Source organism: Adiantum capillus-veneris, chromosome 13 (assembly GCF_014529385.1).
Source record: "Adiantum capillus-veneris isolate H3 chromosome 13, ASM1452938v2, whole genome shotgun sequence".
In the NCBI taxonomy this organism is placed as follows: domain Eukaryota; kingdom Viridiplantae; phylum Streptophyta; class Polypodiopsida; order Polypodiales; family Pteridaceae; genus Adiantum; species Adiantum capillus-veneris.
In genome coordinates this window covers 27,192,853-27,208,514 of record NC_140943.1, presented here as the reverse complement: position 1 = coordinate 27,208,514, position 15,662 = coordinate 27,192,853, and the positions used below count along the sequence as shown (strand labels likewise).

General features: G+C 39.7%; 1 pseudogene; it reads left to right on the top strand.

Moving 5' to 3' along the window:
• Positions 1-6,178: 6,178 nt before the first annotated feature.
• The window catches only part of LOC147443729 (uncharacterized), a 30,939-nt pseudogene continuing 21,455 nt past the window's right edge, over positions 6,179-15,662 (top strand).

Genomic DNA, 15,662 nt, shown 5'->3' with positions numbered 1-15,662 from the left:
ATGGCATAAGAAAGATATGCAAAGATTTAGAAGCGTGGATTGAAGAACTCAAAGATTTGGATTATACTTTCAATATCGAGAACACGACCACGAGACTTTCGAATGCTCGAGCAAGGTGACCGATAAGACAATACGTACCAAGATGGCTCAATTGGAGACTTTTGGCGATGCGTACGATAAAGGTAAGTCATCTACCCCTTCTTTGTGATGTTTTATGTCTTTGGTACGTCCTTTGAAAGCTTCTGTGAGATCGAATTTATGCGTAGAAGTTGAGATTAAAATTTGAATTTCTTAATTGATTTGGATAGTATTCATTGCTTCTTATCGACTAAATTGATTGAGAAATTAAACTTGAAATTAAATCGAGAAGTTAAAAGACTTGTGGACTTAACTAGTGGTAATAATAGTTTCACGAAAGAGTTAGTAGAAAATTTGTTTTTTTTTTTTTTTTTCTTTTGAAGAGTCAAAATCATAAAGATGATTTTTTTTCTTTTGAAGAGTCAAAATCATAAAGATGATTTCCATAACATAAACATTGATATGCATGATGTTATCATTGGTATCAATTAGATCATTGAAAATCATGTTTTGATTGACTGTTAAGAAAGAAAAATATATCTTTAATCATTTGATGATGATAAGTCACACTCTTTGTGGAAAGAAAGAGATTCTAAATCTAGTTTTGGCAATGGAATTGATAAGGTGACTTAAATAAGAGTGTGAGACGTTGCTTGTGTTTGCTAATGCGATTAAAGAAGAATATGGGAATAAACATAAAGAGACAAATCCAGAATTTATAGAGGATCTCTTACATGAATTTAAGGATGTGTTTCCGGACGATCTTCCTGTTACGCCTCTGCCTAGAGCGGTAGACCACACCATAGATCTATATCCAGGAGCAACACCTTATTCAAGAGCTCCATACAGGTTCAATATTGATGAGCTTAAAGAGCTCAAGATACAACTTGATGATCTTTTGAAAAAGAGTTTCATTAAGCCTAGTGTATCTCCTTGGGGTAGTCTTCTGTTATTCCAAAAGAAAAAGGATGGTACAAATAGGTTATACATCGACTATAGGGGATTAACAAACAGACCATTAAGAACAAATATCCTCTTCCTCACATAGATAAACTGCTTAGTCATTTGAGTGGTGCCACAATATTTTCAAAGGTTGACCTTCGTTCTGGCTACCATCAAATCCGTCATGGCCAAGGACATTCCAAAGAATTCTTTTCGTACACGTTATGGACATTATGAATTTACAGTTCTTGCTTTTGGTTTGACTAATGCACCAACAACTTTCATGTGCTTAATGAATAATATTTTTCACCAGTATCTTGATGACTTCATTCTGGTATTCTTGGATAATATTTTTGTGTATTCTATGAATGAAGAAGATCATGCATTGCACTTAAAGAAAACATTTGAGATTTTGTTGTATGCCAAAGCAAGTAAGTATTATTTTGCAAAGGATCAGATTGTGTATTTGGGAAGAGTGATTTCTAAAGAGGGGATTCACATTGATCTTGATAAAGTTAAGACTATGTTAGTAAGAGATGTAAGAAGCTTTATGGGTCTAGCACAATATGAGAGAGCACACATTAAAGATTTCTCTAAGATAGCAAGTCCTTTGACCGAATTGAGCAAGAAAGACAAGGGTTTTGTGTGGACTTCTAGCTGTGAGACTGCTTTTGAGACCTTGAAGGCTAAAATAGCGGAAAATTTTGTTTTAAAAGTTCTTGAGATGGGCAAACCATTTTTTGTGTCCTATGACGCTAGTGGTGAACAATTAGGTTGTGTTTTGACACAAGAAGGAAGAGTGGTTGCATATGAGTCTAGGAAATTAAGACAACATGAATTGAACTATGCAACACATGATCTAGAATTGCTTGTTGTTGTTCATGCATTGAAGCATGGGCGTCCTCTTTGAATTGCGTATTAATCATCAAAACTTGAAGTATATTTTCACTAAGCCATTGTTAAATAACAGACAAAGAAGATGGATTGAATTGCTGGCTGAGTATGACTTTGATTTGAAGTATTTGTGTGAAAAAGAAAATAAAGTTGCAGATGCATTGAGTCGTAGACCCATGTGTAATTTGTTGACTATTGTGCGATCCAATTTGATTGATGAGATACATGCTGAAGTTGAAAATGATTCCTTTTATATGCCTATTTTGAAATTCTTGCGTGAGAATATTGATGAGATGTATGAAAACAGATATCACTTGTATAAGGGAAATCTGTATTCTTATGACCGCTTGTGTATTCCTGCAAATTCTTCTTTTAAGAGTCAAATTCTACAGGAGTGTCATAATTCACCTTTTTCTGGTCATCCTGAATTAAATAAGACATATGAAAAGATTAAAACCTTATTCTTTTGGCTGCGTATGAAATTGAATGTTAAGAATTATGTGTGTGAGTGCTTTCAATGTCAACAAGTTAAGATTGAGCATAAGAGGATGCCTGGTGACCTTCAACCCTTAGACATTCCTTTACAGAAGTGGGAGTGTATATCCATGGACTTTATCATTAGAATTATGTGTGTGAGTGCTTTCAATGTCAACAAGTTAAGATTGAGCATAAGAGGATGCCTGGTGACCTTCAACCCTTAGACATTCCTTTACAGAAGTGGGAGTGTATATCCATGGACTTTATCATTAGACTTCCTACTACTCGTGGAGGGTATGATTCGATATTTCTGGTGGTAGATAGACTCACAACACAAGCTCACTTCTTTCCTGTAAAAATAAGTGATGCTGCATTGACCATTGCACGCTTGTTTGTGAAAGAGATATTTCATTTGCATGGCATGCCCAAGAGTATAGTGTCTGACAGAGATTCTAAGTTCACTTCTCATTTTTGGAGAGCGACTTTTGACTCTATAGGTACCCAATTAAGCATGTCTCATGCTTTTCATCCTCAAACAGATGGGGAAACGGAGAGAGTGAATCGTATTTTAGAAGATATGTTACGAATATATGTCAATGAAAACCAATCTAATTGAAATGAATATCTGCCTTTGGTTGAATTTGCATATAACAGCTCATATCATTCATCTATTAGGATGACTCCGTTTGAGACCATGTATGGCTACAACTGTCCCACACCTATTAATTTTCTTAACTCGAGGAACAAGGTAGAACTGTCACGTGAGATGCTTGAGAAAATGGATAACGAGTTGGCCAAAATCAGGGGGAATATTAGAGAAGCCCAAAAGAGACATAAATTGTATTATGACAAGAAACATCGGGTTGTGGAGTATGAAACTGGGGATATGGTTTTCTTAAAGGTTATTCCCAAGAAGTCTCATTTGATTCTTGGAAAGGATAAGCGATTGTCTCCACGATTTGCTGGGCCATTTAAAATTTTGAAGCGCATTGGTTCATTAGCTTACAAATTGGAATTGCCTTCTCATGTCAAAGTGCATCCTGTATTTCATGTGAGTTTATTGAAAACGTATGTTCCTAATGTGCACCATGTTTTACAGGACAACTCTAAGTTGAAAGATGACGTAACATTGACAGTAGAACCAGACTTAGTGCTAGATAGGCGTGTCAAACATTTGAGAAATAGAGACATTGTGGAAGTTTTGGTTAAGTGGCAGAACTATCCAGTAGAGGATGCATCATGGGTTGATCTTAGTGTTTTGCAAAGATAATTTTCCTCTCTTTAGACCAACTTTGAGGACAGAGTTAATCTTGATAAGGAGAGAATGTAATAGGACTAGTCTTTGAAGTTTTTAAAGTCGAAAAGAATGTAGCAGGACATATCTTTCGTTAGCACGATTTGAAAGATTGTTGAATAGTCTATTAAATAGAGCTTATACGAATGAGTTGAGATATTAAGAGAGAACATATATTCTTTTTTTTAAAATAATACACTAAACACGGATTTGATAAAGATTAATGAATAACAGATAGTCTGTCTATGAATAGTCGAATTGAGATTTTTATTAACATCAATGTTTTATATTTATGTGTTTTAGCTTAAAATGCATGCGTAGGCTTAAAATAAGTTGTAAAAGTAGTGGAGATCCAAAAATAGAGGTTTTATGAGTCGTGACCTAAAAGTTGCGTTTTTAGCCAAACAAAGACGTTTATTGCAATTCTGTCCATGGTTCCTTGTAGACCAGACCTATTCCCGTCGTTTTGAGTCCCTGGATTGCTCTGTTCTGAGTTCGTTTGTAGAAGTTATGATGAAAACAAATAGAAGGTAGCAGCAGTGTAGTATGCATAGGGACAGACAGACATACAACATCATACAGCTCTCCCAGCTATCAAGGATTGTTTCTTCATGGTAGAGTATTACAATTGAGATTATCAAGGTACATAATTATGTTTGTTTACTTTGATTATCATGTTGAATTGGTTGCACGAGTATGTTCTTTTGGCTATTTTGTAGGCGATGCAGAAATCAATGTGTGAAACAGGATCTGTGCAAAGTGTCATGATAAAAATCTAACCTTCACGGATCGCTTAGCGATCACGTTCTTATATTATTCTCGCAGGTATACTTGGTGCGAAAATCGTGCAGGCTTTTCGAGGAAAAGAAGGATAAAAGCACGACGGGTGGTGCGTTCGGGGATCATTCACAGATCTCCTCTTCTGCGAGTGCGAGTCAGAGTGCGAGTGTGAGTGCGAGTGCAAGTGCGAGTGAGAGTGAGACGTTGCATGCAAGCGGATTGAAGCTCGGGGGTGGTCGGGAGGTTCGAGCTCCGTACAACGGAGTGAGCCCATATATTTTTCTCCTCTGTTGTATCAAACACTATCAATACAAAGATTTCTTCCTCTGTTTTGCTGTCTATCTCTATTATTCGGTTCCCGTAACATTATGGCCAATAGTAAACATTTGCTTTTGCTTGGTGAGAAAAATATACCATCTGCACCTGTGATATGTACAAACAAGCTTTCTATTTTGCAGAAAGTAGATTTAATAGATCAAGTCTTTTTGTGTTACTGCTTGTCTCCAAGTCTTTTGAATTATCAAGAGAAAAGTGCTGTGAATTATAGTAATGGTATGCAAAGTGCAATGAATACTAATGGTATGCAAAGTGTTAACAGATCTAACAAGCAAAGTGTTCTCAATTTTAATTCTATAAAGCAATGTGAAACTATTGTAAAACAAACATTACACGAATTTGCAAGATTCTCCATCCCAATATAACTCTAGTTTACTTTCTCCTTTTGCATGGTAAAAGCTAACTCACTTACTCATGCAGTATAGTGATGTGTTCTCAAGTGATTTACCACCATGTTTACCCCCCACATGTGATGTTCAGCATGGCATAGATGTCTTTTTGGTTATGCCTTTTGGCCTAACCAATGCTCCAGCTACATTTATGACACTCATGGATAGTAACTTATGTCCTTGTCTTGAAAAATTTATTGTGGTTTTCCTTGATGAAATTCTCATTTACAATAAGACTGAAGATAAACACATAGAATACTTACGATTAGTGTTCAAACAGCTATGAGATAACGTGTTGTATGCAAAGCAAAGCAAGTGCGATTTCTTTAAAACAGAGGTACATTACATCAGTCATGTGATCTCTTATTTTGGCCTTAAAATGGACACTGACAAGATCTATGCCATTCTTCAATGGCCACATCCCAACACGGTTGAGGAGCTTCAAATATTTTTAGGCATGGTCGGATTTTATTGATAGTATATCCGTGATTATGCCAAAATTATTGTTCCTATGATGGATCAACATAAAACAAAAGGTAAGAGCTTTTCTTGGGAAGAAGCCCAAAAACGTAGTTTCAAAGAGCTCAAGGTAGCTATAGCCACTGCTCCCATCTAGCAATCGTGGACCCACTTAAGACGTTTGTGGTAGAGACTAATGCTAGTGATAAAGCAATTGGTGCGGTAATTCTCGAGGAGGGAAGACCTATAGCCTTTGAAATTAAAAAGTTAGATAGAGCTCAACAGAATTATTCTGTCTATGAGAGAGAGCTCTATACCATAATTCATGCTTTACGAAAGTGGCGACACTGTTTACATGGTACTGAGTTTACATGGTACCGAGTTTGAAGTAGTTTTTGTCAATTGGTTTACTACTCAAACAAAATTGAAGGACAATAAAGCTACATGGGTCGAAATCCTTCAAGATTATGATTGTAAGCTACGATATCGCAAATGGCGATATAATGCAGTAGCGGATGCACTAAGTCGGATGCCTCAAATTAATTCACTTGCTTTCACGGAAATAAAGAGTGGATTTTTAGAGTCATTACGTGGCAAGTGTGCACAAGATCAATCATACACTAAAGTGTGGAGTGTAGTTTTGAAAAGGGATCCCTCACACTCACATGTCTCTGAACAACCAGATCAACATGTCTCTGCAATTGCAGATAAAAACTCCAACACATAGAGCTGCACCCCTACTCAGGAAGAGCTTAAGCGATGGAAGAATTTTTCCATTGATGATGGCTACTTACTCCACAAATGTAGAGTATGTGTTCCAAAGGACTCACACACTAGGCGCCAGATCTTATTTGAGTGTCACAATAGTACAAGTGCTGGTCATCCAGGTATTCTGAAGATGTATACCTTAGTTCGACGACAATTTTATTGGTCGGGCTTACATCATGATGTTCAAGAGTACATACTAAATTGCCAACAATGCGAAGTTAATAAGGCAGAGTGCTTTAAGGTAGGTGGAATTTTACATCCTTTAGAGATTCCACAAGGTAAATGGGAGAGTATCTCTATGGATTTTGTAGTAATACTACCTACTACAAATCATGGACATGATGCCATATGGGTAATTGTGGACCGTCTTACCAAGATGGGTTGATTCATTCCCACTAAGACCACGGTTAAGACATCGAAACTAGCACGGCTATTTGTAGAGAATATATATAAACTCTACAGTAATCTAGCTAGTATCATTAGTGACAGAGATTGAATGTTCAATAATCACTTCTAGAGAGCTGTGTTCCAAAAGTTGGAAACTAAACTTAATTTAAGTACTGCTGATCATCCAAAAACGGATTCCAGATTGTAAATACAAAGCCATTTGACCCTTTCAACCCCATTTTTGGTTAAACCTAAGGTAGCCTTAGTATATAAGGTACCTAGGTCATTTTGTAAAAGAGGACTTTTATCATAATCAAACTTTTAGCGCTGCCGTCTACTGTGTGTGAGAGAGAAACAGAGTGAGCGTGAGCTTTATCCTCTCGCTAGGCCCGGCTCGCTCAACACATTAAAGATCCGATTGCACCATTGTTGTAGGCTAAGGAGAGCTACGCGACAACACCAAGCATTCCACGCAAGACGAAGCGCACATGCCGACGAATCTACAAGCTTTTTGTGGCCGTAAGTGTATCAAATGATGTCTGTTTTCTGTGTGCTAGTAGTCTATAAAATCATGGTGACATAAGCTACGCATAGGCACTCATAAATTTCAGTTTCGGCCACTTTCAAAATTCTGTTCTGTCATCCAACGTGTTTTCCGCAGATAGGTTTTGAGTGAGGGTTTTGAGTGTAGAAGCTTAGGGACAGGTGTATCCTAGTGAGGGGATGGTGTTCCTTAAGTTTCGTATGAATCTGGCATGATTAGGTGAGTTACCTTCCGTATGTGTGTATGTGGCTAGGTGGTGTAGTTGAGAGCAGTGAGGTTCTTGATTGTGGTTTAGTTGGCCTTCCTGAGTGTTGTATGTGTAGGATGGTCTCAGCCTGACAAGCTAAAGAGATTTCCTCCGTGTGCCTATCGTGTCATCTGTGTCCTCGATTGACATTATGTTGATCTAGGTAGTGTTTGCATGCACTTCATGGGTGTGTGAGTCGCTCCCGTCCAACAGCCATCCGTTTGTGGATGATAGGCCGAAGAGAAGTTTAGCCTTGTCCCTAAATTCTCAAAGATACCCTTCCAGAAATTATTGGTCATTCTAGGGTCTCTATCCGACACTATGGACATTCGAAAGCCATGGTACTTGAAAATTTGTGAAATGAAGAGGGTTGCCATTTGATGGGCTTTGATAGTCTTTTTGACAGGTATAAAATGAGCTTGTTTACTAAACCTGTCTACTATCGTCCATATTCCCGTATTCCAATGGATAGACTTAGGCAATCCAAAGATAAAATCCATGGATATGCTCTCCCATGGTGAATTAGGGATTGCCAAGGGTTGAAGCAATCCAAGTTGCTTCCCTCTATCAAATTTTGTCTTTTGGCATACGCCACATTTAGAAACATACTCTTGTATGTTCACTTTCATGGTAGGCCATTAGAAATATGTTTCAATTCCTTTTAAGGTAGACTGAATCCCTCTATGCCCCGCATACGGTGGAGCATGAGATTCATACATTACTTTCTCACGTAGTGAGTTAGTAACGCATAGTCTATTTCCATAGAGAAGATAACCATCTTGTAAAGTAAATGGTTCTTCTTTCTTCCCTAATGCAAGGGCTGAAATCACATCTCTAAAATCGGAATCAATAGCGTACTCATCTATCATTAAAGATAGATCATTGTTGGTTGCTATGGAAACCGCATTGACTCTCGGCCGTCTTGAGAGTGCATCAGCTACTTGATTATGCTTGCCAGCAATGTGAGCAATATGAAAATGAAATTGCAAAAGGAAATTTGCCCACCTCATTTGTTTGTCGGAGAGCTTGGTCTACGTCATGAAGTACTTAAGACTTTGGTGATCCGTTCGCAGAATGAAAGGAGTCCCCAATAAATAGTGCTTCCATGAGTATAAGGCATGTAGAACTGCAAGGAGTTCCTTTTCATATATTCCTAGAGCTTGCTCAACAGGGTCGAGCCTTCGACTCTCATAGCCTATGGCGTGCCCTTCTTGGAGTAAAACAGCTCCAAGGCAATCACCACAAGCATCACATTGGACCTCACATGGTTTTGAGAGATCCGGTAGTGTAAGCACAGGTTGAGAGATAAGATTTTCTTTAAGCTTTTTAAAAGCATTGTTTCTCCTTAGTCGACCATGTGTACCTAACACTTTTCTTTGTTAGGTCATGTAATGGTCTCGCAATTTGTGAGAACTTTTCTATGAAGCGTCTATAGTATGCACACATACCTATAAAGCTTCTTCGTTCATGAAGATTCCTTGGTTTAGGCCATCCTTTTATTACCTCCAACTTTGATGGATCCATTTGGATACCATCTTGAGAGATAATGTGACCTAAATACTGAATCTCTTGCAAGAAAAATTCACTTTTCTTTCGATTAACATAAAGTCTATTCTCTCTCAAAACTTGAAATATTACCTGGAGGTGTTGCTCGTGTTCGTCTAATGAATTAGAGTAGATGATAATATCATCAAAGAACACTCCAGTGAAGGTTCGATGAGGCCTGAATAGCTTCTGCATCAAGCGGTTGAATGTGGCTGGTGCATTGGTCAAGCCAAAAGGCATGACAATGTATTCGTAAAGACCAAATGTGGTGCGAAATGCGGTCTTTACAATGTCTTGATCAACTATCCTTATTTGATGATAGCCACTTTTTAGGTCAATCCTACTGAAGTAGGTCGATCCTTGTAGCTTATCAAATAGGTCTTCTACCCGTGGAACGGGAAACCTGTTTTTGATAGTGATCCTATTTAGTTCTCTATAGTCGACACACATACAATATGTGCCCTCTTTATTTTGCACTAAAAGCACAGGTGAGCAAAATGGAGATGAGCTAGGCCTAACCATGCCCTTATCAACTAACTCATGCACTTGCCGCATAATCTCCTCTTATTGAGCTTGAGAAACTCTATAAGGAGGTTTGTTAGGCGGTGAACTTCCTTGAAGAAATTCAATTGCATGGTCATCATTACCTCGTTTAGGAGGTAGCTCACAAGGGATGTCGTCAATAAAAACATCTTGAGACCCCTTGAGAAAATTGGATAACTCTAATTCCTTTCGGTTGCTTTTATTTTCTTTTGTTAAAGCATTAGGTTCATTTTCAGAATCTTTAACAAAAATCATGTACACGGAAATAGAGCTCTTTATTAACTTGTTGAAATCTAGTGTATTTACAATGGGGATAGTGTTACCCATTTCCTTAGCATCTATATACATGTCTTTTTCCTTGAACTTAAAGGAGACTCTCCTTTCAGGAAATTTAACATCGGCAACTAGACGGTCAAACCATGGTGCCCCTAGGATTACATCCTCATGCTTGAGAGGAGAGATAAAGAAGTCCTCTTTGTCCACATAGCCTTGGACATGAAGCCTCAATTTCCCGATTAAGGGAGTGACTGAAGCTTCTTGCCCCTTGAAGGCACTGTCTGCGGGTAGGACATCTCCCATCTCGTAGGATTGTATGCCTAGCTTGGTGGCCAACTCTATAGATATAAAATTGTGAGTAGAACCAGGGTCAAAGAGAATAAAAGCATCATGTTCTCTTACCTTTCCCCAAGCATGGCATAGAGAAGATCCTTTGTGATGAGTTTGGTTAGTCTCCTCCTCTTGGATTTCAACCAAGGAAGCTCTAGGAGTATCTTGGCGGTTGTTCTTTTGGGGACAAGCCCGGTATGCATGCCCTTGTTCGCCGCACTTGAAACACCGGTTATCCTTGCGATAACGCTCAAACTCTTCAGGAGAGAGTTTGTTCTTACCTTTGTAAACTCCCTTCTCTTTAGCTTTGTTGGAGTTTCCCTTAGGAGACTTTTGGACATTTTCCTTCCCCTTAGGCTCATTGGAACCCTTGTTTTCCGGGGGCTTATTATTTATTTTAGCCCCCATTTGGAACTTGATTCGTGAGGCCACCATAGTATGGTGTATTACCGCCGATATGGTAGGTGGCCTTTGGGAGTTGACATACTCCGCCATTTCTTCGGTTAAGCCCACACAAAATTGTTGCTTGTGCTCTCCAAAATTCAACTTTTTAAAGACAGTGGCTTTGATGCCCCATTAACTGCACGAAGGCAGGCGCACTGCAAGGCTGAAAAATCCCTATTCTACTTACTCATAGGCAATTAATAATACCAATCATTTATAGCTAGGTTGAGGACCTCCCTTCTTGAGCAAGAAAAGAGAAACCTTGTGCTCTGATACCAATGTAACATTTAATGGTCTAAAAACTTATGTATAGCGGACATTAGCATGAACATAGTGGGCATTTCATTAGAATAGATTCCTAATGACAATTACAAGAGTGCTTGGGTGGAGAGAGCAACAAAAAGCATAACACCTAGTTAGATAGCATCAACAATACTTTTAAAAGAGAGAGAAATTAAGCTATTGAAAATAGTTGAGGACCGGATTTGCATGGAGCCGGTCCCCCCTCCAAAAGACTTTTGGACATTGTCCTTCCCCTTAGGCTCATTGGAACCCTTGTTTTCCGGGGGTTTATTATTTCTTTTAGCCCCCGTTTGGAAATTGATTCCTGAGGCCACCATAGTATGGTGTATTACCGCCGATATGGTACGTGGCCTTTGGGAGTTGACATACTCCGCCATTTGAGTTGTAGGTCCCAAAACTTGTCTACATATTTGTGGATGGATTCATCGGGAGAGAGCTTTAAGCTTCGCCATTCGGAGAGTACTTTGACTTTCGCATCGGTGGCCAAAAACTGCTTCATAATGGAAGCAATTAAAGCTTTTCATGTTCGTGGAGCTTCACCGTTGGCTGATAGGCTAGAGCACCATTGCCTGGCGGACTTTTGAAAGTGCATAGCTACATGGAGTAGCTTACAGGACTCCGTGAAGCCCTCATCTCCAAACGCCACATCAATTTGCTGGATAAAGGCCAAGACTTTTTCCATAGCACCAAAGGTTCGATGAGGCCTGAACAGCTTCTCCATCAAGCGGTTGAATGTGGCTGGTGCATTGGTCAAGCCAAAAGGCATGACAATGTATTCGTAAAGACCAAATGTGGTGCGAAATGCGGTCTTTACAATGTCTTGATCAACTATCCTTATTTGATGATAGCCACTTTTTAGGTCAATCCTACTGAAGTAGGTCGATCCTTGTAGCTTATCAAATAGGTCTTCTACCCGTGGAACGGGAAACCTGTTTTTGATAATGATCCTATTTAGTTCTCTATAGTCGACACACATACGATACGTGTCGTCTTTCTTTTGCACTAACAGCACAGGTGAGAAAAATGGAGATGAGCTAGGCCTAGCCATTCCCTTCCCAACTAACTCATGCACTTGCCGCATAATCTCCTCTTGTTGAGCTTGAGAAACCCTATAAGGAGGTTTGTTAGGCGTTGAACTTCCTGGAAGAAGTTCAATTGCATGGTCATCATTACCTCGTTTAGGAGATAGCTCACAAGGGATTTCGTCAATAAAAACATCTTAAAACCCCGTGAGCAAATTGCATAACTCTAATTCCTTTTGGTTGCTTTTATTTTCTTTTGTTAAAGCATTAGGTTCATTTTGAGAATCTTTAACAAAAATCATGTAATCGGAAATAGAGCTCTTTATTGACTTGTTGAAATCTGGTGTATGTACAATGGGGATAGTGTTACCCATTTCCTTAGCATCTATATACATGTCTTTTTTCCTGAACTTAAAGGAGATTATCCTTTCAGGAAATTTAACATCGGCAGCCAGGCGGTCAAACCATGGTGCCCCTAGGATTACATCCTCATGCTTGAGAGGAGAGATAAAGAATTCCTCGTTGTCCACATAGCCTTGGACATGAAGCCTCACTTTCTCGATTAAGGGAGGGATTGAAGCTTCTTGCCCCTTGAAGGCACTGCCTGCGGGTAGGACATCTCCCATATCGTAGGATTGTATGCCTAGCTTGATGGCCAACTCTATAGATATAAAATTATGAGTAGAACCAGGGTCAAAGAGAATAAAAGCATCATGTTCTCTTACCTTTCCCCAAGCATGGCATAGAGAAGATCCTTTGTGATGAGTTTGGTGAGTCTCCTCCTCTTGGATTTCAACCAAGGAAGCTCTAGGAGTATCTTGGCGGTTTTTCTTTAGGGGACAAGCCCGGTATGCATGCCCTTGTTCTCCGCACTTGAAACACCGGTTATCCTTGCAATAATGCTCAAACTCTTCAGGAGAGAGTCTGTTCTTACCTTTGTAAACTCCCTTCTCTTTAGCTTTGTTGGAGTTTCCCTTAGGAGACTTTTGGACATTGTCCTTCCCCTTAGGCTCATTGGAACCCTTGTTTTCCGGGGGCTTATTACTTCTTTTAGCCCTCGTTTGGAGATTGATTCGTGAGGCCACCATAGTATGGTGTATTACCACCGATATGGTACGTGGCCTTTGGGAGTTGACATACTCCGCCATTTCTTTGGTTAAACCCGCACATAATTGTTGATTTTGCTCTCCAGAATCCAACTTTTTAAACACAGTGGCTTTGAGTTGTAGGTCCCAAAACTTGTCTACATATTTGTGGATGGATTCATCGGGCGAGAGATTTAAGCTTCGCCATTCGGTGACTACTTTGTCTTTGGCATCGGTGGCCAAAAACTGCTTCATAATGGAAGCTCTTAAAGCTTTCCATGTTCGTGGAGCTTCACCGTTGGCTCATAGGCTAGAGCAACATTGCCTGGCGGACCTTTGAATGTGCATAGCTACATGGCGTAGCTCAGAGGACTCCGTGAAGTGCTCATCTCCAAACGCCGCATCATATTGCTGGATAAAGGCCAAGACTTTGTCCGTAGCACCAAAGGTTCAATGAGGCCTGAACAGATTCTCCATCAAGCGGTTGAATGTGGTTGGTGCATTGGTCAAGCCAAAAGGCATGACAATGTATTCGTAAAGACCAAATGTGGTGCGAAATGCGGTCTTTACAATGTCTTGATCAACTATCCTTATTTGATGATAGCCACTTTTTAGGTCAATCCTACTGAAGTAGGTCAATCCTTGTAGCTTATCAAATAGGTCTTCTACCCGTGGAACGGGAAACCTGTTTTTAATAGTGATCCTATTTAGTTCTCTATAGTCGACACACATACGATACGTGCCGTCTTTCGTTTGCACTAAAAGCACAGGTGAGCAAAATGGAGATGAGCAAGGCCTAGCCATGCCCTTCTCAACTAACTCATGCACTTGCCGCATAATCTCCTCTTGTTGAGCTTGAGAAACACTATAAGGAGGTTTGTTAGGAGTTGAACTTCCTGGAAGAAGTTCAATTGCATGGTCATCATTACCTCATTTAGGAGATAGCTCACAAGGGATGTCGTCAATAAAAACATCTTGAAACCCCTTGAGAAAATTGGATAACTCTAATTCCTTTTGGTTGCTTTTATTTTCTTTTGTTAAAGCATTAGGTTCATTTTGAGAATCTTCAACAAAAATCATGTAATCGGAAATAGAGCTCTTTATTGACTTGTTGAAAGCTGGTGTATGTACAATGGGGATAGTGTTACCCATTTCCTTAGCATCTATATACATGTCTTTTTTCCTGAACTTAAAGGAGATTATCCTTTCAGGAAATTTAACATCGACAGCCAGGCGGTCAAACCATGTTGCCCCTAGGATTACATCCTCATGCTTGAGAGGAGAGATAAAGAAGTCCTCTTTGTCCACATAGCCTTGGACATGAAGCCTTAATTTGGCGATTAAGGGAGTGATTGAATCTTCTTGCCCCTTGAAGGAAATGTCTGCGGGTAGGACATCTCCCATCTCGTAGGATTGTATGCCTAGCTTGGTGGCCAAATCTATACATAAAAAATTGTGAGTAGAACCAGGGTCAAAGAGAATAAAAGCATCATGTTCTCTTACCTTTCTCCAAGCATGGCATAGAGGAGATCCTTTGTGATGAGTTTGGTGAGTCTCCTCCTCTTGGATTTCAACCAAGGAAGCTCTAGGAGGATCTTGGCGGTTGGTCTTTTGGGGACAATCCCGGTACGCATGCCCTTGTTTGCCGCACTTGAAACACCGCTTATTATTGCGATAACTCTCAAGCTCTTCAGGAGAGAGTTTGTTCTTACCTTTGTAAACTCCGTTCTCTTTAGCTTTGTTGGAGTTGCCCTTAGGAGACTTTTGGACATTGTCCTTCCCCTTAGGCTCATTGGAACCCTTGTTTTCCGGGGGCTTATTATTTCTTTTAGCCCCCGTTTGGAAATTGATTCGTGAGGCCACCATAGTATGGTGTATTACCGCCGATATGGTACGTGGCCTTTGGGAGTTGACATACTCCGCCATTTCTTCAGTTAAGCCCGCACAAAATTGTTGCTTTTGCTCTCCAAAATTCAAATTTTTAAAGACAATGGCTTTGAGTTGTAGGTCCCAAAACTTGTCTACATATTTGTGGATGGATTCATTGGGAGAGACCTTTAAGCTTCGCCATTCGGTGAGTACTTTGTCTTTGGCATCGGTGGCCAAAAACTGCTTCATAATGGAAGCTCTTAAAGCTTTCCATGTTCGTGGAGCTTCATCGTTGGCTCGTGGGCTAGACCACCATTGCCTAGAGGACTTTTGAAAGTGCATAGCTACATGGCGTAGCTTAGAGGACTCCGTGAAGCCCTCATCTCCAAACGCCGCATCAAATTGCTCGATAAAGGCCAAGACTTTGTCCATAGCACCAAAGGTGCCATCATAGGTAAGGAAAGAGATGCTCTTCCCTCCCTCTTTGAATTTCTTCAACTTGGATGACCTCTTCCATGCGGCATAGGATTTCCTATGGCCTCTTCTTTTTGATGGTTCAAAGGTTGCACCATCACTTTCTTCAGAAGGTGAATAATTTGAAGAAGGTGGAGAAGAGGGTGACCTCTTTCTCGCCTTTTTCTTGTCTTGAT